This window comes from Bos mutus, chromosome 5, assembly GCF_027580195.1.
Source record: "Bos mutus isolate GX-2022 chromosome 5, NWIPB_WYAK_1.1, whole genome shotgun sequence".
NCBI classification, from domain to species: domain Eukaryota; kingdom Metazoa; phylum Chordata; class Mammalia; order Artiodactyla; family Bovidae; genus Bos; species Bos mutus.
In genome coordinates, this window is record NC_091621.1 from 108,284,356 (window position 1) to 108,309,611 (window position 25,256).

At 40.9% G+C, this 25,256-nt stretch overlaps 1 protein-coding gene across 2 annotated transcripts in view; it reads left to right on the forward strand.

Annotated features, from left to right (window-relative positions):
- The window catches only part of MRTFA (myocardin related transcription factor A), a 175,967-nt gene that overhangs the window by 21,104 nt on the left and 129,607 nt on the right, over positions 1–25,256 (forward strand). The window contains exon 2 of one of the 2 annotated variants that reach the window (XM_070371530.1): positions 21,453–21,714. The gene's annotated coding sequence lies outside the window, so the exon portion shown is untranslated. Of the gene's footprint in view, positions 1–21,452; positions 21,715–25,256 lie in introns of those variants that run through there. The other variant, XM_070371529.1, reaches the window with a different exon arrangement.

Here is a 25,256-nt window from a genome sequence, read left to right on the forward strand (position 1 = left end):
TGGAGCTTTCTTATCTTATGGACTACTTCTCCCCTTGGACAGAATCTCTGAGTCATTACTCTGGATGTTGGCCAGGATTGTATTGGGTTAGGGTTAGGGTTTTTTCATAAAAACCCAAATGAACTTCTTGGCAAACCTGATAGCTTTTTGCTTGATTGGCTTGTCTGTCCTGGCATGGAGCTGTTGCCCTATGAGCTGGGGAGAATACAGCCCAGGCCACAGGATTCTTGGACTGCTGCATCTTGGAGAGAGCCTCTGTCCTACGGATAGGGCTGGGTGGAGGAAGAGACCCCATTATCTCCTGGTCCCTAAATTCCTGAAGAGGAATTTAGCCTCTTCAGGTTGGAGTTGTGAAAGATGAGAAATCCTGTGGTCGTCTCCTTCTAGTGAGTGGCTGGGAGCTAAGGAGAAGAGGAGTACCTTCTGCTTAGTCACACCCAACTGGAGTGAAGCTCCATCACACTGACTCTGGAGTAGTGTATAAAAGCTCAAATGCCACAGATGTACTCTGTTAGCAAACGTTAGTCGATTCTCTTGAATAACTACTTCTTTATTTGCTGTTTGCCTCTAGGACCATTTCCAGAGACTTAATTTTTCTTTTTAGTAATTTTCACTAGCTGTGCTTATTTTCCAGGGGCGTTTGCTCTTGGGGCCCCTCATACTAAGATCCCAGAAGTTGAAATCTGTAATTTACACTCTGGTTGGGGTTAATATCAACTTGATTTCAGTAGTATCATTTTGCTCCTGTATAGCTCTGCTCCCCTTTCCCTTTTGCTGTTAAATGTCACAAATTACAACCCAGATTTATAATTCTTACTTTATACAGTTGTCTTTTCAGAGACAAGAGAAGCAAAATGCATTTATATTCTCTTTAATGTTTACCTATATAGTGTCTTTATAGATATTTTTTATTTCTTTGTGTGGATTTGAATTATTCTCTAGTGTCTTTTCATTTCACACTGAAGGATTCCTTTTAGTATTGTGAGGCAAGTCTGCTGGCAACAAATTTCCTCAATTTTTTTCCCCCTCAGAATGTCTTTAATTTTTCCTTCATTTTTGAAGGGTAGTGTTGCTTAATATAGAATCCTTAGTTTACAGGCTTTTTTTCTTTCAGAACTTTGAATATGCCATCCCACTGCCTTCTGGCTTCTTGGGTTTCTGTTGAGAAGTCATGTTATTTGTATTGAGTATCTTGTACATGAAGACTCACTTTTTCTTTCTGCTCTCAAGATTTTTTGTCTTTTTATAATTTGAATATGATGTGTCTGGGTGTGGATCTTTTTCAGTTTACCCTACTTAGAGTTCATTGACCTTCTTGAATGTGTGGGTTAACATTTTTCATCATATGTGAGAAATTTTCATCCGTTATTTCTTCATATTCTTTCCGTCCCTTTTTCCCCCTCTTCTGGGATTCCCATTATACATATGTTGGACTTGGTGTTTCATAAGTCTCAGGGGACATTATCATTTTTCTTTATTCATTCCTCAGATTGTATTACTTCAGTTAATTGATTTTCAAGTTCATTGACTTTTTTTTTTTTCTTTTGCCTTGCTCAACTGTTTCCTGCAATGAATATTTCACCTCGGTTATTCTATTTTTTTTTTCCCCCAAATTTCAGTTTGGTTCTTTTTTATAATTTCTAACCTCTTAATAGTGAGACGTTATTCTCCTGCTTTAGGTTTTTTGTTGTTGTTGTTAAGGCATGGTTTCCTTTTTAGCTCTTTGAACATATCTGAAACAGCTGGTTTAAGACCTTTTTCTTGTTTATTAACCAAGTCGTGTCTGACTCTTCCCAACCCCATGGACTGCAGCACACCAGGCTTCCCCGCCCTTCACCATCTCCCAGAGCTTGCTCAAACTCACGTCCATTGAGTCGGTGATGCCATCCAACCATCTCGTCATCTGTCGTTCCCTTCTCCTCCTGCCTTCAATCTTTCCCAGCATCAGAATCTTTTCTAATGAGTCAGCTCTTCACATCAGGTGGCCAAAGTATTGAAGCTTCGTGTCAGTTCTCCCAAAGATAGTCAGGGTTAATTTCCTTTAAGATTGATGGGTTTGATCTCCTTGCTTTCCAAGGGACTCTCAAGATCTTCTTCATCATCACAGTTTGAAAGCACCAATTCTTCAGCACTCTGCCTTCTTTACTGTCCAGCTCTCACATCCATACATGACTACTGGAAAAGACCATAGCCTTGACTATATGGACCTCAGCATCTTCAGAATGTCGGCAAAGTGATGTCTTTGCTTTTTAACACAGGTTTGTCGTAGCTTTCTTGCCAAGAAGCAATTGTCTTTTTATTTCATGGCTGCAGTCACCATCCAAAGTGATTTTAGAGCCCAAGAAGAGGAAATCTGTTACTGCTTCCACCTTTTCCTCTTCTGTTTGCCATGAAGTGATGGGACTGGATGCCATGATCTTAGTTTTTTAATATTGAGTTTTAAGCTGTCTTTTTCACTCTCCTCCTTCACCCTCATTAAGAGGCTCTTTAGTTCCTCTTTGCTTTCTGCTTTTAGAGTGGTATCATTCACGTATCTGAGGCTGTTGGTATTTCTCCTGGCAGTCTTGATTGCAGCTTGCGACTCATCCAGCCCAGCATTTCACGTGAAATGCTCTGCGTATAAGTTAAATAAACAGGGTGACAATAAACAGCCTTGTCATACTCCTTTCTAAGTCCTGAACCAGTCAGTTGTTCCATACAGTGTTCTAAGTATTGCTTCTTGACCCACAAATAGGTTTCTCAGGAGACAGGTAAGATGGTCTGGTATTCCTGTCTCTTTAAGAGTTTTCCATGGTCTGTTACAATCCACACAGTCAAAGGCTTTAGCATAGTCAGGGTAGATGTTTTTCTAGAATTCCCTTACTTTCTCTATGATCCAATGAATGTTGACAATTTGGTCTCTGTAATAGGTATAAATTCAAGCTTTGGGCTTCCTCAGCATCTTCAGCATGCATTTTCTACTTTATAATCTGAAGTGCTCGGGCTCCAGCCATACAATCTGTATTCTAGCTGTCAGGAAGGGGGAAGGGCTGAAGACTTGCTTGAAAAGTGAAAGTGAAAATGTTAGTCACTCAGTCATGTCCAGCTCTTTGTGACCCCATGGACTGTAGCCCACCAGGCTCCTCCGTCCATGTGATTCTCCAGGCAAGAATACTGGATTGGTTTGCCCTTTCCTTCTCCAGGGGATCTTCCCAACCCAGGGACTGAACCTGGGTCTCCCACATTGCAGGCAGATTCTTTACCACTGAGCCACCAGTGAAGCCCCGAACATGTGCTTATTCCCTTTATACTTCCTAGAAGTTCTACATGGTACTTTCACTTAGAAACCATTGGCCAGAATGTTATACCTGATTTCAAGGGAGGCTGGGAATTGTAGTCACTAATCTGCATTGCCATTTGCCTGAGTCTTTTATTACTAAGAAGAGGAGAATTGATTTGGGGGTGTAATTAGGATTTTTTGTTTGTTTAAATCATAGTCTGCCCCTTTGGTTTTTCTAATATATATGCCTACCCTTCTTTTCATATGTGCAACACATTCACCTCATCCTAAGAGAAACTCCCCCAATGTTTTATTCAGTTATGGCATTCAGTTCAAAGCCCAGGATGTCTGAGTAATGTATGGTCTTCTTTGGTTGGTATGGTTCAGGGCTTATAAACTAAAAGACAAGGTAACTGTGCCCCAAATAAGTAGTGTACAATAGGTGTAATAGAATTATAATAGCAGTAAAAAAACCTGCCATTTGGAAAATTTCTGTCTTTTTATTGATATTCTTTATTTGGTTAGACATGGTTCTCATGCTTCCTTTAGTTTTTTTGACATGGTTTCAGAAAAGGGGAGGATTGGTAACATAAAATTCTCTGGTTTATAGCAATTATTAAGTGCTACTGTGTAGTAGTATATTTGAAGACTTTTTGTCCTGACAGAGGAACAAATTTCTGGATGAAACGTGGTTTTCAAGTTTGATAACTCTGGTCTTTTCCTTACTCAGCTTTGTGCTTTGCCTGTCTCCACCCCATCTTAGCATAATGGCAGTCACGGCGAGGCTGTCTGAACCAATTGGCTCCCCACTGGTCCCCCTACCCCCATTTTGTTTTGGCAGTTGGGTTCATAGCCTTTATGTGGCAGAGGTCCAGTCTTATCTCCATTTGGCAGTCACCTCTTTTAACTGTACCATTTTGGAGTGTGGAGTGGTTTCCTCTTTCTACCCTATAAGGCTCCAAAGTGAGAGGCTTTTAGTCAATTGAGATTGCAGGCCACAGGGAAGAGAACACCTTCCTTAGCAATGATACGTTCCTTTATATCTCTTCTTATTAACTAACTTGCTCTAGTTGTTTACCTCTCATTTTTTCTTTTCTTTTTTTTAAGCTTTTTGTTTTGTATTGGGGTCTAGCCAGCTAAGAATGTTGTGGTAGTTTCAGGTGAACAGCAGAAGGGATTCAGCCACACATGCTCATGTATCCATTCTCCCCCAGGCTCTCCTCCCACCCGGGTTGCCACGTGTATTAATAACATTCACTGGAGTTCCATGTGCTATTCAGTAGGTCCTTGTTGTCTTTTACCCCTCCTCTCATGTAAATTGTTGAAAGCGGCAAGAAGCAGCCAACACATACAACATTCTGAATCTTTCCTGTTTCCCTTGAAGCATTCCAGTATAATCAGGCAGTGCTTTAATGAGGTGTTTTCTCACTGCATAACAGTCATCACTAGCTTTTCAGTCTTCAGTATCTGAAGGCTCACTGCAAATGTTATGTTCTTTTGCATGAAGCATTCTCTTCCTGACACCAGATTATGTATTACCATTATGTTCAACCATTTGCAACCCCCTGGCTCAGATGGTGAAGAATCTGCCTGCAGTGCAGGAGATGTGGGTTTGATCCCCAGTCGGGAAGATCCCCTGGAGAAGAGAATGGCTACCCACTGCAGTATTCTTGCCTGGAGAATCCCAGGGACGGAGGAGGCGGGTGTGTTTCAGTCCACGGGGTCGCAAAGAGTTGGACACGACTGAGCAACTACCACTTCACTTTTTTTCAAAAGTAAAATAATAGTGACTTTAAATATGATATAAGTTTATTGTCATCTTATGTAAAAGATGGAGACGGCAATGACACCCCACTCCAGTACTCTTGCCTGGAAAATCCCATGGACGGAGGAGCCTGGTAGGCTGCAGTCCATGGGGTCGCTAGGAGTCGGGCACGACTGAGTGACTTCACTTTCACTTTTCACTTTCATGCATTGGATAAGAAAATGGCAACCCACTCCAGTGTTCTTGCCTGGAGAATCCCAGGGACGGGGGAGCCTGGTGGGCTGCCGTCTATGGGGTCGCACAGAGTCGGACACGACTGAATCGACTTAGCAGTAGCAGTAGCATGTAAAAGAAGTCCAGATATGGGTAACCCAGGACATGCTAGGAAGACAATAGAAGCTTTCCATGCTGCTGTACACTTACCTTTTCTTTTTCTATATCCACATCATGTTGCCTGCACAGACACCTTCAAAATGCACTGTGTTAACTGCTGGCTGCTGCTGTGTGTCTTAAAGTTTTACAAATTCTACAGCATCTGCTCTTAGATGTAGTTGTAAGGTGGAGAGTCCCACAGTGCTTTGGAGAACACTTTCATTGTGTTCTTTGTTTGGGACATGGATTTCTTTGCCTGTAGTCTTTTTTCCCTCTTTATTTCAGAACTTTAAATATAATCGTACTGAAGTTAACATATTTCCTGACGTCTGTTACATTTTATCCCAACAGAACTTCTCAGCACCTTTTTCAAAATATTAATTGGCTGAGAGTAATACTATTTGAAGCAAGAGGCTGTCAGAAGGGAAGAATAATGGACCATGACTTAGCTGTTTTTATTTGAGATTTATTATATTTCCAGAGATTCTGCCTTGATTGAAGCCATTGATGACCATGAGCAACTGAGAATATATTTTTAAACACAAATTCTGCACTGTTTACTGTGAAGGTAATGTGAAGAGCCAGTGCTCTGATATGGTATACCATACCATACCAAAGATGGTAACTGATCTTGTCAGAATAGATTCATTTAATTAATAGGGTAGCTTTTATAATTAAAGTGTAATCAGAAGAGTAATGGATGAGTATGATGGTGACATAGGCTTCTCAGGTGGCACAGTGATAAAGAATCCGCCTGCAATGCAGGAGATGTGGGTTCGACCCCTGGGTCGAAAGATTCCCTGGAGAAGGAAATGGCAACCCATTCCAGTATTCTTGCCTGGGAAATCCCGTGGACAGATGAGTCTGGCGCGCTGCAGTCCATGGGGTTGTAAAGAGTTGGACGTGACTTAGCGACTAAGCATGCATGCCTGCATGCGTGCTGGTGACATACCTTGGTGTTTCATTGCAAATGCGGCAAGTGCTGTCGTAGATGTACATTGTCCTGAGGGTCCCTCGTTGTAGCACCAGCGGGTGCCTAGGAGCCGTAGTCTGGCCTCTTCTCCTTGACCCACAGACACTCGAGTCTTCAGTGTACTTCTTCTCTGAGAGTGTGTTCCTGTATTTGGATTTGAGTTTGCTGGAGTCCTATAAAATTGTGACAGTTTCTGGATTTTTTTCTTCTTTTTATGGCCAGATATTTCGTTCTCAGTGTTTTGAAATGTTTGATCAAGGATTTAGGAAATATCCAGGGCTCATTTTATAAGGAAGGGAGCATCTCTTAAGTTATGGGGAGAGAGCTCTTTGGGGAACCTAAGGACGTGAGCCTCTGGCCCTGGAAACAGTGCTTCTCCTCAAACACTCCATTGTAGTGTGGAGACAAAGCGCGGTTCTGTACACGCCTCCCTCTCCCCCCAACTGCTGCTTGTCTTCACCCTCGATGAGGTTTGTCTCAACAAGTTTCTCATTCCAAAGTCAGTATGTTCAAAAATAACTAATTTTTTTCATATTATTCATACCTGAACAGCATCGCTAGGGCAGATTTTCTATACTGTGGCCTGGCAGCATTTCAGGTTGTCTTGACTTATTGGAGTGTAAGGTTTTAGTGTCAAAGAGGAGGTGACAGAAGAACTCTTACCTTGAAAACTGTCTCATGACGGATTATGCAGTTTCGTAGGTGAAATTACACGTATGTTCAGATCATATTTAAGTTTATTCAGATATTTTATACATAGCGTGTGGACTTCTAAACATCCATCATTCTTTCTCTTAGAGAAGAAACTTCTAAAAGACAAATAGAATTCCACAGTTAAAAATCAGAACGCATTTGAGTACCGCAGAAGAGGGATTAGGAATCATAAGGAAAGCATATCTGTAGTGTTTGTGGGCATGAGTATAGTTCAAGGAATGTAATGAAGTCATCTTGCCAGAATAGTGCTTTAAATCTCAGGCAGCCTTTTCTTGGGGGTGGGGGGAGATGGAATTGGAGATGGGTTAAGGCAAATTGTCAAATTTCTATTAAATATTCGCATGCAAAAAAAAAAAAAAAAAAGGGCTACCTGGTAGTTAAACTCTGTACTTCTCAAGGATAACTTCTCATAATATCCTTTAAGAGAACAGGTCTGCTGCTGCTAAGTCACTTCAGTTGTGTCCGACTCTGTGCGACCCCATAGACGGCAGCCCACCAGGCTCCCCGTCCCTGGGATTCTCCAGGCAAGAGTACTGGAATGGGTTGCCATTTCCTTCTCCAATGCATGAAAGTGAAAAGTGAAAGTGAAGTCCCTCAGTCGTGTCCGACCCTCAGCAACCCCATGGACTGCAGCCTACCAGGCTCCTCCGTCCATGGGATTTTCCAGGCAAGAGTACTGGAGTGGTGTGCCATTGCTAAGAATCTTTATTCAGAGTGACTTGCCCAAGGTCATATCACCAAACTCAGTGATACAAGGTATTAAGATACAGGTCACATATTATAACTTTTCCCTGAAACAGTGTTATTGCAGTTGTCTCTAGGGGGCCAGGCAGAACATACCAAACTCGAAAATCAGGCAGCAGACTAAGGTGAACAGTTTCCCCTACAATCTGTTCTCTGTGCAGCTGTCAAAGTGATCTTTCAAAAACATACATCAGATCATATCACTCCATTGCTTAAAACCTCATGGGGCATATGGTGTTTCATAGAATGTACTTCTCTACCCTCTTCCTCTGCTCCCTGCCCAGGCTGGTCTTTAATTCCTTGAAGATGTCAAGCTCGTTCCCGCCTCATGGCCTTTGAACTTGTACATGCTGTTTCCTCTGCATGGTAGACTGCTGCTTGTCAAATTCAGGTAGCGTCGGATTGTGTAGTGGTTGGAAGCATGGGTTCTGAAACCTGATTGCCTGCGTTCAAGTTACTGTTTAACCTCTCGGTGCCTTCATTTCCTGAACTGTGAAAAATTGGATAATATGAGTAAATACCTCTTAATGTTGTGAAGGTTGAATACACACATATGACGTGTCTCACACACATAGGTGCTCATTAAGTGTTGGCTGTTATTCAAGTCTCAGGTCAGATCTTATCTCCTCAGTGAGACCTTTCTTGAGCATTTAATTTAAATCAGCCATCCCACACCCCCCATAAAAGTTATGGTTACCTGAAATTATTTTACTGTGTATTTATTTTTGTGTCTGTGTCTCTTTCATTGTAATGTAGAGCTCCTTGAAAGAAGGAATATTTTCTCTTGCACTCCCAGTGCCTAGAACAATGCCTGATATTCAATATATATTTGTTGGGAGAATTAATGGAGGTCAGATCCATCCCAGAAGGCCCTCTTAGTGACACTGGGACTGAAGGCAGTTAGCGTCCCTCAGTGCAGCGTGTTCCCATGTGTGCCCAGCACCTTTAGGTTGCGGTCTCGGCCATGGGTATCTGGCAGGGGCTGGTAGAGAATGGTGTGGAGAGGTAATACAAGGAAAAAGAGTTGAACCTGCAGATAAAACACATATTCTACTTTTCTTGATTCTAAATGTTTTTATTTATTTCTCCTGCTTCCAGCTGGTAAGTTCATGTCCTTTTTATAAGCCCTTGAGCTTACTTGTGTCTTTAAGTTTGGGGACAGCTGGTTGCCCCTCAGCATTATAAAGTTACAGCTTTATTGAGCTTCTTCTAAAATAGTGTGAGTAGAAAGTACCGATATGTAATTAGATACTCAGCTGTATATGATAATTTTAGGAATCAGAGGGATGGTCTAAACCTCAAAGTAGGCAATGTGAGACTGGGCCTTCCTGAGTTACCACCAGAGTCAGGTATGATAACAATTTACCGTTCCCTTGTATCTGTGCCTCTGCCTTTTCCTCTTACTGTCTTTTTTTTTTTTTTTTTTTGTTTTCTTCCTATTCTTATATTCCTTTTTGTTTCTGTCTTTCTACTCATGTCCATGTTTTCCATATGTATATGAGTGAAAATGTTAGTCACTCAGTCGTGTCCAACGCTTTGTGACCCTGTGGACTATGTAGCTCTCCAGGCTCTTCTGTCTGTGGAATTCTCTTGGCAAGAATACTGGAGTGTAATAGCAAATGAAACAACTGACAAAGGATTAATTACCAAAATATATAAGCAGCTCCTACAACTCAATACCAGAAAAACAAACAACCCAGTTAAAAAGTGGGGAAAAGACCTAAACAGACATTTCTCCAAAGAAGACATACAGATGGCTAACAAACACATGAAGAGATGCTCAACGTTGCTTATTATTAGAGAAATTAAAATCAAACTACGATGAGGTATCTCCTGACACCAATCAGAATGGCCATCGTCAAAAAGTCTACAAATGATTAATGCTGAGAGGGTGTGGAGAAAAGGGAATGGTCTTGCACTGTTGGTGGGAGTGTAAATTGATACAGCCACTATGGAAGACGGTATGGAGATTCCTTAGAAAACTAGGAATAAACCACCATTGACCCAGCAATCCCACTCCTAGGCGTATACCCTGAGGAAACCAAAATTGAAAAAGACACATGGACTCCAACATTCATTGCAGCACTATTTATAGTAGCTAGAACATGGAAGCAACCTAGATGTCCATCAACAGATGCATGGATAAGGAAGTTGTGCTACATAGACACAATGGAATATTACTCAGCCATAGAAAGGAACACATTTGAGTCAGTTCTAATGAAGTGGATGAACCGAGAACCTATTTATGCAGAGTGAAGTAAGTCAGAAAGAGAAAGATAAATATCGTATTCTAACACGTATATACGGAATCTAGAAAAATGGTGTTGAAGAGTGTATTTACAGGGCAGCAGTGGAGAAACAGACATAGAGAATAGACTTATGGACATGGGGAGAGGGCAGGAGAGGGTGAGATGCATGGAAAGAGTAGCATGGAAACCTACATTGCCATATATAAAATAGATAGCCAACAGGAATTTGCTGTATGGCTTAGGAAACTCAAACGGGCTCTGTATCAACCTAGATGGGTGGGAAGGGAAGGAAGATGGGAGGGAGGATCAAAAGGGAGGGGATATATGTATACCTATGTCTGATTCATGTTGAGGCTTGACAGAAAAGCAATTATCCTTCAATTAAAAAATAAATTTAAAAAAAGTAAAAAAAAAAAAAAAAAAGATAATACTGGCATGGATTGCCATGCCCTTCTCCGGGGGATCTTCCTGACACAGGAATTGAACCTGGGTCTCCCTCATTGCAGGCAGATTCTTTACTGTCTGAACCACCAGGGAACTGAAATGATGTTTCTATTGTCTCACTTTGGCTCCTGCATCCAGTACCCAAAATCACATTCATTATCCCCTCAGGTAGAGGTCGTCCTCCTCTCTTCCCTGTTTCTATTAGCAGAATTAGTGTTCTGCAGTCATTCTGGCTTAAAACCACGGTATCATCTTTGATACCTCCTTTTCTTCACTCCCCCCATAACCAAATACAAACCAACTGTATCACTTAAAAATTCTCTCTTATTCATTAACTCAGCAGAGATTTGACTTTCTGCTCTGTGCCAGGTATGGCTCCATGTTGTGTGTGACAGTTCCTGTCTTTCTGCATTGACTACTGCAATTCAGGATTTCAGTAAGTTATTCTTTGCCTAATGAAAGTAGCTTTGTAACTTTTTTCCCAACCTCATAGTCCTTTTTGCCAATCCAATATTTATTCCACTGCCAGATTAATCCTCCAAAACATGGTTTGATCATGCTGTTCCCTACTTTAAATTTTTATTTTATTTTATATTGAACTGTAGTTGATTTATTCCTGTTTCCTAGAGTGAAGCTCAGCTTGCTATTCAGGGCACATCTCATGTAGCTTGTATGCGATTGCCTTTTTAGAAATCTTCCACACCTTTTCACACCCATGTTTTTGTTTAGGCTCTTCTTTTTCCTGGAAGAATATAAGCTCCCTGAGGGCAGGAATTTGTTTTATTCATTGTAGCATCCCTCAGCACCCAGAAGAATACCTGGCATGGAGTAGGTACTCAGTAGATATTTATTGAGAGAATGAATAAAAAAATAAGTGAATCTTGTCAGTAGTACCCGTTTAAAAGTGTTTATTGACGTATAGTCAATTTATACTCTGTTAATTTCTGCTGTACAGCAAAGTGACTCAGTTAATATATATATACTTTTCCAAATATTTTTCCATTCTGGTTTATCACAGGATACCGAATATAGCTCCCTGTGGTATACAGCAGGACCTTGTTGTTCGTCCAGTCTCTGTATAATCCCAGACGCCCAGTGCTTCCCTCCCCCGTGCCTCCCTCCCTTTGACAACTCGAGTCTCTTCTGCATGTGTGTGAGCCTATTTCTGTTTTGTGCGTGCACGTGTGCTAAGTCGCTCAGTCGTGTCTGAGTCACGGCAACCCCATGGCCTGTAGCCTGCCAGGCTCCTCTGTCCATGGGATTCTCCAGGTAAGAATACTGGCGTGCGTTGCCATGCCCTCCTCCAGGGGATCTTCCCCACCCAGGGATTGAACCCATGTCTCTTACATCTCCTGCCTTGGCAGATGGATTCTTTACCACCTGGGAAGCCCCATTCTGTTCTGTAACACTGTCCATTTTTTATGACTGTTCTCAAACTTCAGTGTCTTAGGAACCTTTTCTGATCTTGTGTGTATTTTTATTTAAACATAAATACCTACCTGTGACAGACCTTTGCCGGGGTCCAGCCCCGGTGGATCCAGGGAATTCGAAGCGGGGACGGCGTCGGCGAGGATCAGGAAACAATTGCTTAATTAAACGTTAATTAAGGATATAAAGAGTAATAGAATGAGGATAGCTCAGTGAGGAAATTCAGTGGAGAAAAGAGGCTGAAATAAGGATAACTCAGTGAGGAAATTCAGTGGAGAAAAGAGGCTGAATAATTCAGCCAGAAGGTAAGAGAAAGAACGACATGGTGAGACCAAGTTTCGGTGAACAAGGCCCGCACTTTTTTCCAAAGTAGTTTTTATACCTTAAGTTATGCATAGAGGATAATGGGGGAAGGGGTAGAGTCATGCAGTAAGCCAGGCTTTCTTCCTGCAAACTTATCATATGCAAAAGTTTAGGTGATTTGCATCATCTTCTGGCCCGGAGGCCTTTTTCTCTAAAGGTGATTATTCTAAAGTCAGGCGCCAGCCTCCAAAAAGCATTAGATAAAGTTGCATTCCTACAGAGCAAAGGTGTGGTGGGCTATAACAAGAAAAAGAATTAACTCAAGGGTCCCAGGTTACAAACATTAAAGCTACTACTTACACCAATTCTATTAATCAATACACTGCTAGGGACACAGCAGATAAGGGATATGGAAACTTAGCAGCAACCATTGGCCCAGCAAGTGAAAATCCCTTCACCAATACAATTTCTAATCAATCTTTTAACTGCTCAAAGGAATCTGTATTTAGACAGTTTAGAACATCTCATGCCTCTCAGTTTGGAGGCTCTGAGCAATCACATGTGGCCAGAAAAACCTATTCAGGCAGGCTAGAGGACTTCCAAGGGAGTTTGTAGGTTGAAACACTGTCACACCCAGGAATTATTAACTGGAGCTGTAAGCTAATTCTTTTTCAGAGAGGTAGTGGGGGACAGCCCCCCCCATAAAGTCAGAGGTGTAGGTGAAAGCACAAAGCAGAAAGTAGGCAGACTCTGGTTTTGGGGGTAGATTGCTCGAGAATTTCCAGGGAGACTCCTGAGGCTTGATCCCGCCTTTGCGTATGCCAAGCCTCCTTCCTCATGACCTTTGCCAGGGGCGGAGCTCGCTCCCCGCAGACCTTCTTCTCTTTTTTTTTTTTGTATCAGTGCTGACTGTTAATATGTCATGTAGTTTCCACGACGTTAATATAGTCAGTAGATGAGCAAATGTTCATTGAGTTCTTATTCCGTGTCAAGTATAATATCCAGGTACTTGAGTCAAAAAGACAGTAGGACAGAATCTCTTTCCTCAGTGCACTTGACTGCCTAGTGGAGGGTCAGTCTGTTTTAATAGTAGTAAAAGCAAGCAGTGAGAAGCAAGCCCAGGATATTATGGAAACATAGCCTGTTGGCAAGTGATAGGGAGAAGAAGGTGGGTTGCAGAAGAAGAGGCGATTCTAGGCGGTCACAAGTGGAAAGCCGCAGTAGCTGCTTAGAGGGGAGAAATGAGAAGTGAAGCAGGTGCTCTGAAGGGCGCTGCACTGCTGTTACTGAAGAGGCAGTTCTCTATTGTTAGCTTTTACATGTTTTGTTGGAATAAGAGGAAAGACTGATGGCTGATTCCCTGTAGAATGATTGGAAGGAGCTGAAAACTTGAAGTGAGCAAAAGCTGAAGATCCAGGGAAGTTTTCTGAAAAAAAATTACTTGGGTGGTAAAGTTTGTTACTTGAAATGCCTTCCTACTTGAGTGATAGGCTATATAAGCAATTCCAGTTTGAAAATAATTTTTTTCTGAGACTTTGAAAGCATATTCTATCTCTGTTTCCAGTGCTGATGTTAAGAAATCCGATGTCATTTATTGTGTCTCCCAATGTAGGTAAGGCATTTGGGCGGGGCATAGCTTGGGTGGTGTTCTGTTCCACGTGGTGTTAACTTGGTCCACGTGGTGTCATTCAGCAAGTGACTGGGCCTGCCTAGTGGGTCCAAGAGAGTACCTGCCTGCCACTTTGGTGGGGGTATCTGGAAGGCTAGTCTTAGCTAGGTCCCTTTTCTTTTCAGTGTAGTCTTGAGACCTCTCTTTATGGCCTGTCCATCAGAATAGTTGAACTTCTGGGAGTGCAAGGCTTACACAGTAAGAGTTTTAAAGATTTGGTTTATCTGTTAAAGTAAATCGAGGGGAATAAAAGTAAAAATCTGTACAGCTAAAAAAAGTTTCATTAATTGATTTTAAAAACCACTTTTTATACAGAGAAACTTTTTTTTTGAAGAACCATATCATTTGGTTGTGTGAAACTCTCTTATCACGGGTCATAATACAAAACCATGATAGTGTATACTTTTTCAGATTTATCAGCTGTCTGCCTGAGCTCTTCCATTTCTCTGACACATTTTGTGCCGTCGCTTCTGGTTACATATGCCGCTCGGCACCAGCAGAAGGCAGGCGGCCCACAAAGGGGGTGGGGAGGAGAAAAGACGAGGCGGAACCGGGCCAGCAGGAGCGGGAAACAGATGGGTTGTGGGAGATGACCCTGCCCCCACGCTGTTTTGGTTCTGGCTGCTACTGATCGAATGTGAATCAGCAGTCAAGAAATGGAAGTTGGTGATTCCACGATGAAAAAGAAAGTTTGGCTTTGGACTCAGTAGAAGTGTAAATTCACACCACTAAAACGTGATGCAGATATTTTTCTCTTGGTTATTTTAATTACCTTTCCTTTGAGATATTTCGGAAGGTATTTTGAGACATAACTTTAAAATTTTTCTAAATAGCATTATACATATAATCTGAGATAAATATTACTCTTTCAGCTTTTCTTTTTCATGCAAATTGTACAGTAAATAAAATTTTAGGAGTATTCAAGAACTGGTAGACTTAATCTATGATGGCAATGCCTCAGCATTTTTGGTTCTTGTCTCTGGATTCCCAGTTGACTAGGACTTTGTCCTGTGGGCTGTTTAAAAGTGAGTAGAAAATAGGTATGTTTGCTGGAGAAATAAATCTTCCCAGTGTATATATTTCATGCTAAATATTCTCTCTTGTCTTTTGTCAGTGCTTGCAATAGACTTTTGTTTGGCTTATTTTCTAAGGAGAAGATTAAGGAAACCTTGCTTTATGTCTTACCAGGTCTTTACTTTGTTCTATGGAAGACTCTTGTTTAAAAAAATTTTTTTTAAATCATAAGAATGTTAGCCAACATACGTCAGTATAGAGAGAACAATAGTGTAATGAGTCTCCATATGCCCAATATAGAGCTTCAGCAGTTACCAGTGTTGGGCCACTCTCGTTTCATCTGTTCTGCCTGCCCCTAATGATTTTTTATGGAAGAATTTTATTGTAATACCATTTAATGTTAGCATTTTAAAAGAAATATTTCAATTAAATTGAAATCAATTAACTTGAAATCTTTCAATTAAAGACTACTATAGCATGTAACTTGCCTGGTAAAATGTGTGGTAAACTATCTATATAGGTATGTAAGATTTTCATGTGACTTCTTCAAGCCCTTAATAATATTATAAATATGGAACTTAATCCCTTTACCAGTTCAGCTGGTAAAGAATCTGCATGCACTGTGGGAGACCTGGGTTCAATCCCTGGGTTGGGAAGATCCCCTGGAGAAGGGAAAGGCTACCCACTCCAGTATGAATTCCATGGACTGTATAGTTCATGGGGTTGCAAAGAGCAGGACATGACTGAGCAACTTTCACAGTCAGGTGCTAAACTATTAAAATAAATTCTGAATGGAACACTGAATAAAAGTTTTTCAAACTGCATTTTCTTTCATTCAAGATAGTGGCAGGCAGTCATGGTCCAGGTCATTACAGAATTTGATATTCCTTTCTGTAATCTACTAAAAATGCACGAGTAAAAAACATCACTTTTTAACCTCATTTTTCTTCATGCCTGGACTTGGTTTGACTTTCTTTGAGGGGCCATATTCTGGTTTCTTTTAAAGAGAAAAAAAATTTTTTTTTTTTTTAAAAGAAGTATCGGTTATGTGTATTAAGTACATACCAGAATTACAGACTTATGCAGTTTAACTTCATTTGCTTCATTAAAAAAATCATGATATCATGTGATGGGTGGATCTTGATTGTCTTTTGGGAGCAGTAACACATGTGAATGTCAGATCTCTGCATCTTAGCAATAATAATTTTCTAATTCAAAGTAATAGGAGAAAGGTTGTTCTGAATTACTGAAAAATAAATTTAAGGGCACTTTAAAGAATAGACAATTTATTCTTTCAAACTCAGTGACTAATATGGGTTAGTTTAGTAAATTATTTCTTAAGCAGAGATCTTGCCAAGTTATTTCAAAATTATTGTGGTAAAAAACACATGCTATTAAAGTTACCATCTTAATCATTTTTAAGTGGATAGCTCAGTTCAGTCGCTCAGTCGTGTCCGACTCTCTGCGACCCCATGAATCGCAGCACGCCAGGTCTCCCTGTCCATCACCAACTCCCGGAGTTCACTCAAACTCACGTCCATCGAGTCGGTGATGCCATCCAGCCATCTCATCCTCTGTTGTCCCCTTTTCCTCCTGCCCGCAGTCCTTTCAGCATCAGAGTCTTTTCCAATGAGTCAACTCTTCACACGAGGTGGCCAAAGTATTGGAGTTTCAGCTTTAGCATCATTCCTTCCAAAGAACACCCAGGGTTGATCTCCTTTAGAATGGACTGGTTGGATCTCCTTGCAGTCCAAGGGACTCTCAAGAGTCTTCTCTAACACCACAGTTCAAAATAAGTATATTCACATTATTGTCCAACAGATCTCTAGAATTTTTGCATCTTACAAAGCTGAAACTCCACATTGAGAAATACTATTGCTAGGCCATTTTAAATGCAAAAATAGCTCATTTGAAATGAGAAGTACATTTGAAATGTATTCTCATTTGAAATGAGAAATGTTAACATTGACATATTAACATTGTGTTATGTGTTAGTCTCTTTTGTAATTGTGTTAACAATTATACATTATGAGGCAGTATTTTAGTTTTTCTCTTAATCTGGTAAACACTATAAAATTACTGACATTCTTTTATCCTACCCCTCCTTCAAGTACCATAAAATTTTTCTTAATCTCATACTTGGTTGGAGACTCACTGATATCAGTGAAGTCTGAAATAAGGAGATTTTGCTGTTTTGTTAAGAACTTTTTATATGAAAGTATGATTCTGCCCCAGCAGTTTACCTGGAGTACTTGAATGAGGTTTGCTGATTCCTGTCCAATCTTCTTATATCATTCAGATTTTCCTCGAGACCTGCCTGTCTTGGTCCCCAGATTATCTTTTAAGTGTCTTTCATTTGCTTTTGTCTTATGCACAAGTGTTTTATCAAGTGGATGTTAAATGTGCAAATACTATTTGCAGGGTCTGTCTGCTGTGTACACACACAGCTGTTACCATCTCAGTTAAACTTCTCCTTTTCTAATGAGAGGTATGAACTCATACAGTCTATAATGGCTTAGCAAATGTCTTTCTCCAGTTTTATTGAGATATAATGGATAACATAGCACTGTGGAAGTTTAAGGTGTAAGGTGTACGTAATGACTTGACTTACATATACTGTGAAATGTTTACCACAGTCAGTTTTGTTAACATTCATCATCTCATATAAATGAAAAATGTTTTCTTCTTTGTGATGAGAGCTCTTAGGATATACTTCTTTAAAAACTTTCAAATATGCCATATAACAGTGTTAGCTCTATTTATGATTAGAAGTTTGTATTTTTGACAACCTTCATCCAATTCCTCCACCTCCTACCCCCACTTCTGGTAACTACAAGTGTGATCTTTTTTGTGTGTGAGTTTTTATTTTTGTTTTGTTTTTTAGATTTCATATATTTGTCTTTTTCTGTCTGATTTATTTAACTTAGCTTGATGTGCTCAAGGTCTCTCCGTATTTTTGCAAATAGCAGTATTTCCTTCTTTTTTGTGGCTGAGTAATGTTCCAGTGTATCTTCACAACCCTAAAGTTGAAGTTTTGGTACTGTCCTGCTCCTGCTTTCCTTAGGACTCATTTGGGGGGGTTGGGAGGAGAGAGAGAGAGAGAGAGTGTGTGTGTGTGTTTAAACTCACTTCTCAGTGCCATCATCTATGTGCGTTTGTGTGTCTGTGTGAGCATGCTCATATGTTTCAGGGTGATTGAGGATTCTATCCTAAGGAGTTTGAGTCTCAAAGGATTACCCCCCAACCCTGTTTTTTTTTTTTTTTTTTTAAATCTAAAATTTCACTGATTTATACTTCAGTGAAATTGAATCCAACTTTACAGAGAAGTTTCAGTCCAGCTCCCTAGCCTGTCAGACTCAAAACCTCCTTTTCTGTCCTCTGTGGATATTAAAACCTAAGCTGTATGGCCACCAAGACCAGCAGCTTTCCCAGAGCCAACCGTGTGCTGCACAGCATCTTGACTACTTTCGTGTCATCTCTGTGATTCCTAGTTCCTGCCTCATTCCTGGAGCCAGGGGTTTCTCTACTTTTTTGTTAGTTCAGCTATGCATTTAAAACGCTTGTTCAATTTTATCCAGCATTTCTAGGTGTTTTATAGCTAAGAAACATTCAGACTACCTGGTCCCTGCCTCATTGCTAGGAATCGAAATTGGCCTCTTCACTTGACAAAATAGACTGGAACCCAAAGATGGGACCTGAGGCCACACAGCATGTCTGAGAAACACTTAGGCTCTGGGCCTTCTGGTTGGTTTCTCTCTCCTGCAGGGGACAAGGAAAGATGTGGCTCAGTCATGAACTCGAGTGACTTTTGGCAGACCCTAAGCCCACACCCCACTGCCCGGAGCCTGTCTGGGGATGGAGAGCACAGGGTCTGTCCCACAGAGTTTGGGGAAGGGCTGCAGATGCAGGGGTGGCGGAGGGCAGGGGCAGACGGGGCTCAGGGAGAGGCTGGGCACTCAGGCTTCCTGGAGCCAGGCTGCAGCTCCTCCATGTGGTACATGGAGAGCCGGCCCACAGCCCCCCACACAGAGCTCTTCTCCCCTCAAAGGATTTTTGAATAACATAAAATTGAATTTTTTAGTCTGAAAAGGCTCCTGTTAAGGAAAGCAAACATGCTATTAGCAAACAAGCCAGATGGATTAATCATGTATAATAATTGTTTTCTCCCGGTACACATAGAGACATGGCTTAAATGATGGTAATCATAGACAAGATGGGCAAAATTCTTTGAAGGTCAGATTCTGGATTTTCTTGGTAGGCATTTGTTATTATATAATTCCTAAAATTTTCCAACCCTTTAACAGTTGTTTCCAGTGTTTGCCCGCACTGTCTCTTGGACTATTGAGTTCCTAGTATATATTTTTTCTTTTGAACATCCCTCACTCACTCTCTTTCATCCTTTTTGGAGTAGAGAGTCCTTCTTAATATCCCTGTTCTTCTTAATGTCAAACCCCTCCCCCTTTAATTGCTCTTACCTGGATCATTTCCTTTCCTTTGTATTTTATGAGGATCAACCAGAACTACAGTTAGCTTTGGGCACAGGGAAAGCTTTACATGAAGGTGGATGTGATGGTCCTTTTCGTTTTCAATGTCTTTCTTCATTTCATGGCTTTCCAATATTTTGGTGATTTCTTCATCTGAAGCATATTAGATGCAAGTCCTCATTAAAGTCTTCAGGGAGCCCCTAAGTCCTCTTTTTAGATTAAGAATTATAGCCTTTTCATTATAAAAAGCAATACATGTTTTAGAGAAAATTTGGAAACTAAAAATTTTCATAGTCCAACAAACAGAACCCATTTTGTGTTTTGGTAAACTTCCTCATGGCTTCAGTTGGTAAAGAATCTGCCTGCGGTGCAGGAGACCCTGGTTTGATCTCTGTGTCGGGAAGATCCCCTGGAGAAGGAAATGGCAACCCACTCCAGTATTCTTGCCTGGAAAGCCCATGGACAGAGGAGCCTGGTGGGCTATAGTCCATGAAGTCACAAAGAGTTGGACATGACTGAGTAACTCTTTATGGTCTTTTTTCCCCTGTGTAATATTTTTATATGAGTATGTATTTTTATATCTTACTTTTTAAAACTTTAAATAAACATTTTCTGCATTTTAAATGATTTGAAAAAAATCTTCTTCATAATTCCACAGGATTTGGTGGGTGAATATAGTCTTAATTCCCTTAACCATTAATTCTCATGTTTTTGAAAAGACTTTCATGTTATTCGTATTCTTTTTCATTTTTAAAGATCTTTTTCTTATGTTGCCGTGTGTTTTGCATTTTAGTATCCCATTCCTGGGTACTATGATTAAATATTCAGGTAGGTTAAAATATTTGAGCTAAAAACCAAAACCACTGCTTTGAAAAGATAATATGCACCTCAGTGTTCATAACAGCATTATTTACACTTGGCAAGACATGGAAACAACCTAAGTGCCTATCAACAGATGAGTGGATAAGGAAGACATGATACACACATATATATACACACACGTACGTATATATATGTGTGTGTACACACACACATATACACACAGCGGAACACTATTCAGCCATGAAAAAGAACAGAGTTTTTGCCGTTTGCAGCAACATGGATGGACTTGGAGGGCATTTTGTTAGTAAAATAAGTCATAGAAAGACAGGTATTGTCTGATATCACTTACGTGTGGAATCTAAAAATGTGCCATCAACTAGTGAATATAACAAAAAAGAAGCAGACGCACAGATACAGGGAATAAGCTAGTGGTTTCCAGTGGGGGCTGGTGGGGGTGGAGAGGCAATATGGATGGAAGAGGAATGGGAGGCACAGACTGTTGGGTGTCCGATACGATCAAGGATGTAGTGTACAAAACGGGGAATATAGCCAGTATTTAGATGGAAAGTAACCTTTAAAAGTTGTATAAAAATTTTAAAAAATTTGAGCAATTATCCATTATCAAACAAACATCTCCATATTTCCATGTGGAGTCTAGTGGTTAAGGAATTCTTTTCTATAAGAAATTTTCTCCCCCAGATTAAGTTGGTACAATATACTTTAATATCTTGTACTCATGAAGTGTTATTTCTCAAGATATTTTTCCTTAGTAGTTGGAAGGTAACTGTGATCTCATACCTCTTTCTCCTTGCTACTGTTTCTTTTTATCCTATGAGACATGTGTGTGCGTTGGTTTTTCTTATTTCTATAGTATTTTATTTATTTAAAAATTTATTTTAATTGGAGGATAATTACTTTAGAATATTGTGATGTTTTTTGCCACATATCGACATGTTTGTGCATTGGTTTTATTTCAATTGTACACTGTCCTCCTGAGTGATACAGTTGAGGACAGTTGCCAGACTTGAAATCTCATGCACTCTGTGAGCATAGTAAATATTAATTTAATAATAATGCTAGCTTACGTTATAAAAAGCTTTTTAAGAATAGTGGTAGCGCACCAGTGATATAATATTAGTACTCAGCATTCTGTACTCAGTGGAATTGTCTCTTTTCCACATCTGAACTTTGCGTTTCCTTCTCCGTTTCCAGGTTGCCATCACGAAAGCCAAGGTGGATTTCTCCAGTGTAGTGTGCCTGCCCCCTTCCGTCATTGCTGTGAATGGGCTGGACGGAGGAGGGGCCGGCGAGAATGACGATGAACCCGTTCTGGTGTCCCTGTCCGCGGCTCCCAGCCCCCAGAGCGAGGCTGTTGCCAATGAACTGCAGGAGCTCTCCTTGCAGCCCGAGCTGACCCTCGGCCTCCACCCTGGCAGGAATCCCAATTTGCCTCCACTTAGTGAGCGGAAGAATGGTGAGTAGATATGGAATTATTGAATTGCATGATTTGAACGAAGGTCTTCATGTTTATAATGTCATAGATCCTTACTTTATGTCTCTTGGAAGTTTCTTATAATTTTACTATTTCTTATAAAATGGAGAAATAATAAGTTTAGATGATCACTGTAAGCCCAGCATTTCCTGCCTGGATTACCATAATTATGTTCTATTTTTTTTTTCCTACTTCTTTGCTTCTCCTTATGTAGTAATATTTCTCACTTTGTAAACCCATATACACATTTATGTAATACTTATATTAATTGGGGAGCCAAACTGTTTTGGCTAATCTTGCCCTTTTAATTTTCCACAATTTTAGAATCAGCTTGTGAAGTTCTACAAGAAAACTCATTGAGATTTTTTTCCTCCAAATGAAAAATTTCAAACATATGATGAAGTAGAGAGTTTTGCAATGCACACCTTTATATCCATCACTCAGATTCTACCATTACCATTTTATGGTATTTTCTTTATAATAGATCTATCTATCCCTCAGTGCATCAATCCACCTTATTTTTTGGATGCATTTCAAAGTAAATTGCAGACATTAGTACATTTCCATTTTATCAAAGTATAACATTGATACAGAATAACACAAATTGTAAGCATTGTGGTTGTTGAGTTATCATAAAGTGAATATACATGCATAATTACTACTTAAGGAAGAAATAAAACATTTCCAGCACCCTAGAACCACCCCTTGTGCTTCTTCCCAATCAGTATTCTCTCTTCCTGCCCAGGGAAAACTATCATCCTGACTTTTAACATAATAGGTTAGCTAATAGGTTAGCATTGTTTGTCTCTAAACTTGGGGCTTCCCTGGTGGCTCAGACGCTAAGGAATCCGCCTGCAGTGTAGGAGACCTGGGTTCAATCCCTGGGTCAGGACGATCCCCTGGAGAAGGGAATGGATATCCGCCCCAGTATTCTTGCTGGAGAATCCCGTGAACAGAGAAGCCTGCCGGCTGCAGTCCATGGGGTCACAAAGAGTTGGACACAACCGAGCGACAGCACACACGCAAACTTGCTGTGAACGGAATCGGCGTTCCTTTGGTGGCTTCTTTTATGTTTTTGAAATTTTTTTGTTGAATTGTGTGTGGCTGTAGTTTATTTTCATTGCTGTATAAACCATTTCATGATTGTAATTTGTCCATTTTTACTTTTGATGGATATTTGGTTTGTTTTAGTTTGAGGCTATTACGAATCATGCTGCTGTGGAGTTCTTGTACATGTCTTTGGGTGTACTTGTTGGGATTTTGATTTTAAGGGGGGGAAATATACATTGTAAATATTGGGTCTTCCTGTCCATTTAGTTAGCTTTATATCTCTGGTTAAATAGGCCTTCTTTAATACTTACGCACTGGTTTTATAATTTTTTTCCACAGAGGTCATGCAAATATTTTATTAGGTTTGTTCCCTGATGTCTTTTTCTTGGGCAGACATTATAAGTGGTATATTTTTATAAAATACGTTTTGACTGTTTGATCAGATCAGATCAGTCGTTCAGTCGTGTCCGACTCTTTTCGACCCCATGAATCGCAGCACGCCAGGCCTCCCTGTCCATCACCAACTCCCGGAGTTCACCCAGACTCACGTCCATCGAGTCAGTGATGCCATCCAGCCATCTCATCCTCTGTCATCCCCTTCTCCTGCCCCCAATCCCTCCCAGCATCAGAGTCTTTTCCAATGAGTCAACTCTTCCCATGAGGTGGTCAAAGTACTGGAATTTCAGCTTTAGCATCATTCCTTCCAAAGAAATCCCAGGGCTGATCTCCTTCAGAATGGACTGGTTGGATCTCCTTGCAGTCCAAGGGACTCTCAAGAGTCTTCTCCAACACCACAGTTCAAAAGCATCCATTCTTCGGCGCTCAGCCTTCTTCACAGTCCAGCTCTCACATCCATACATGACCACAGGAAAAACCATAGCCTTGACTAGACGAACCTTTGTTGGCAAAGTAATGTCTCTGCTTTTGAATATGCTATCTAGGTCGGTCATAACTTTCCTTCCAAGGAGTAAGCGTCTTTTAATTTCATGGTGTACTGAACACCAAACCTTTTCAGAACTCCTCTGACTTTTCTACATCCATGGCCTCCACTTCCACCCCTTCTACCCTCTGCTGCTTTCTTGCTAACTCTTACTTGTCCTTCAGTATTCTCTTCGGACATCAGTCCCTCTGAGAAGCTGCCGCCACTCGTATCCAGTGGTAGGTGTCGCTCTTTGTGTTTGCCCAGTTGCCCTTTGTCGTCGTACTTCTTCATCTCCCTGTGTGGTAATTGGCATTCTCCACTCAGCTGAGTCTGAAGTCAGTCATTGTTACACTCCTCTCAGAACCCTTCAGTGACTTGCCATGAGACTTAGGATGAATCATAGTTCTTATGAGGTGGTCCTGGTATCACCTCTGACCTGATTGCTCACCTCTGTTCCCCAGCTCATTCTGTTCCAGCCACGGTTACTTCCCTGCTGTTTCTTGAACGGGTCAAGTATGCTTCCGCCCCAGGGCCTTGATACTTGTCCCGTTACTGAAGTTCCTGCACAAATGTCATTTTTTTGGGAGGCCTTTCCCACCTATCTTATCTAAGATAGCACCTCCTGTGACTCTGTGTCCTGCTTTGCTTTTCTCTAAGCACTTACTATGACTTGTATGTGTGGATTTGTACGTGTGTGGATATATCTTTATTATCCGTATTCCCCATCTGTGATAGTATTTACATTTCATGAGGCTAGAAACTTTTTTGTTTACGGTATATATTCTACTCTTGGTTCATAGTGGGCACCCAATAAATATTTGTTGAATAAATAGGTGAATGGTTTACATGTTTGTGGCAAGAACTCTGTTTTACATCCATAGTGGGAAATGTAGTGGAAACTCAAGCATTTTTTATTTTGGGAAATAGTGGACGCTCGAGCAATTGTTTGTGTTCTTTTCCCATTTCTAATTTCTACTTATTTCCCCAAGATGGCAGAAAGTTCAGCTTATTTATATGCTAAGGGGAAAGAGTTAGTCCAGAGGGAAAAGCTGGAGACAGAAAAAGAGAAAGGGTGACTGATGGAACAAAGTTCTTGGGAGATGTGAAAGGATGGGATCCAAAAGATACTGGCTCTGCCTTGAGCGTGAGTGGGGACCGGCATTCCTCTGGGATGGGAGGAACGGCAGCGCAGGGGACGACAGGGGCAGACAGCAAAGCTCTCGTCTCTTGGGCAGGAAGGGGTGAAATTGGTGCAGACAGCTGCGATGGTCTCAGGGAGTAGGAGGCAGCGGTCGCCGTTGAGGCGGAGGCGTTGGTGTGTCTTCAGCCTTTCTCTCTCAGTTCTTTGTCATATAAATCAGCCAATCCCCACCCTCCCCCCGCCATTTTGAATAACAGCAATTCCCTTCCCTTTATAGTCAAGCTCCTAAAAGAGGAATTTATTGTTACTGTCTCTTCTTTCCTGCCTTCTGGCCTCTGTCCCTGCCTCTCTTCAGAAGCTGCCATTGCCAAAATCATTAGTGTCTTTTTGTTGTGGGTCAGATAGGGACTC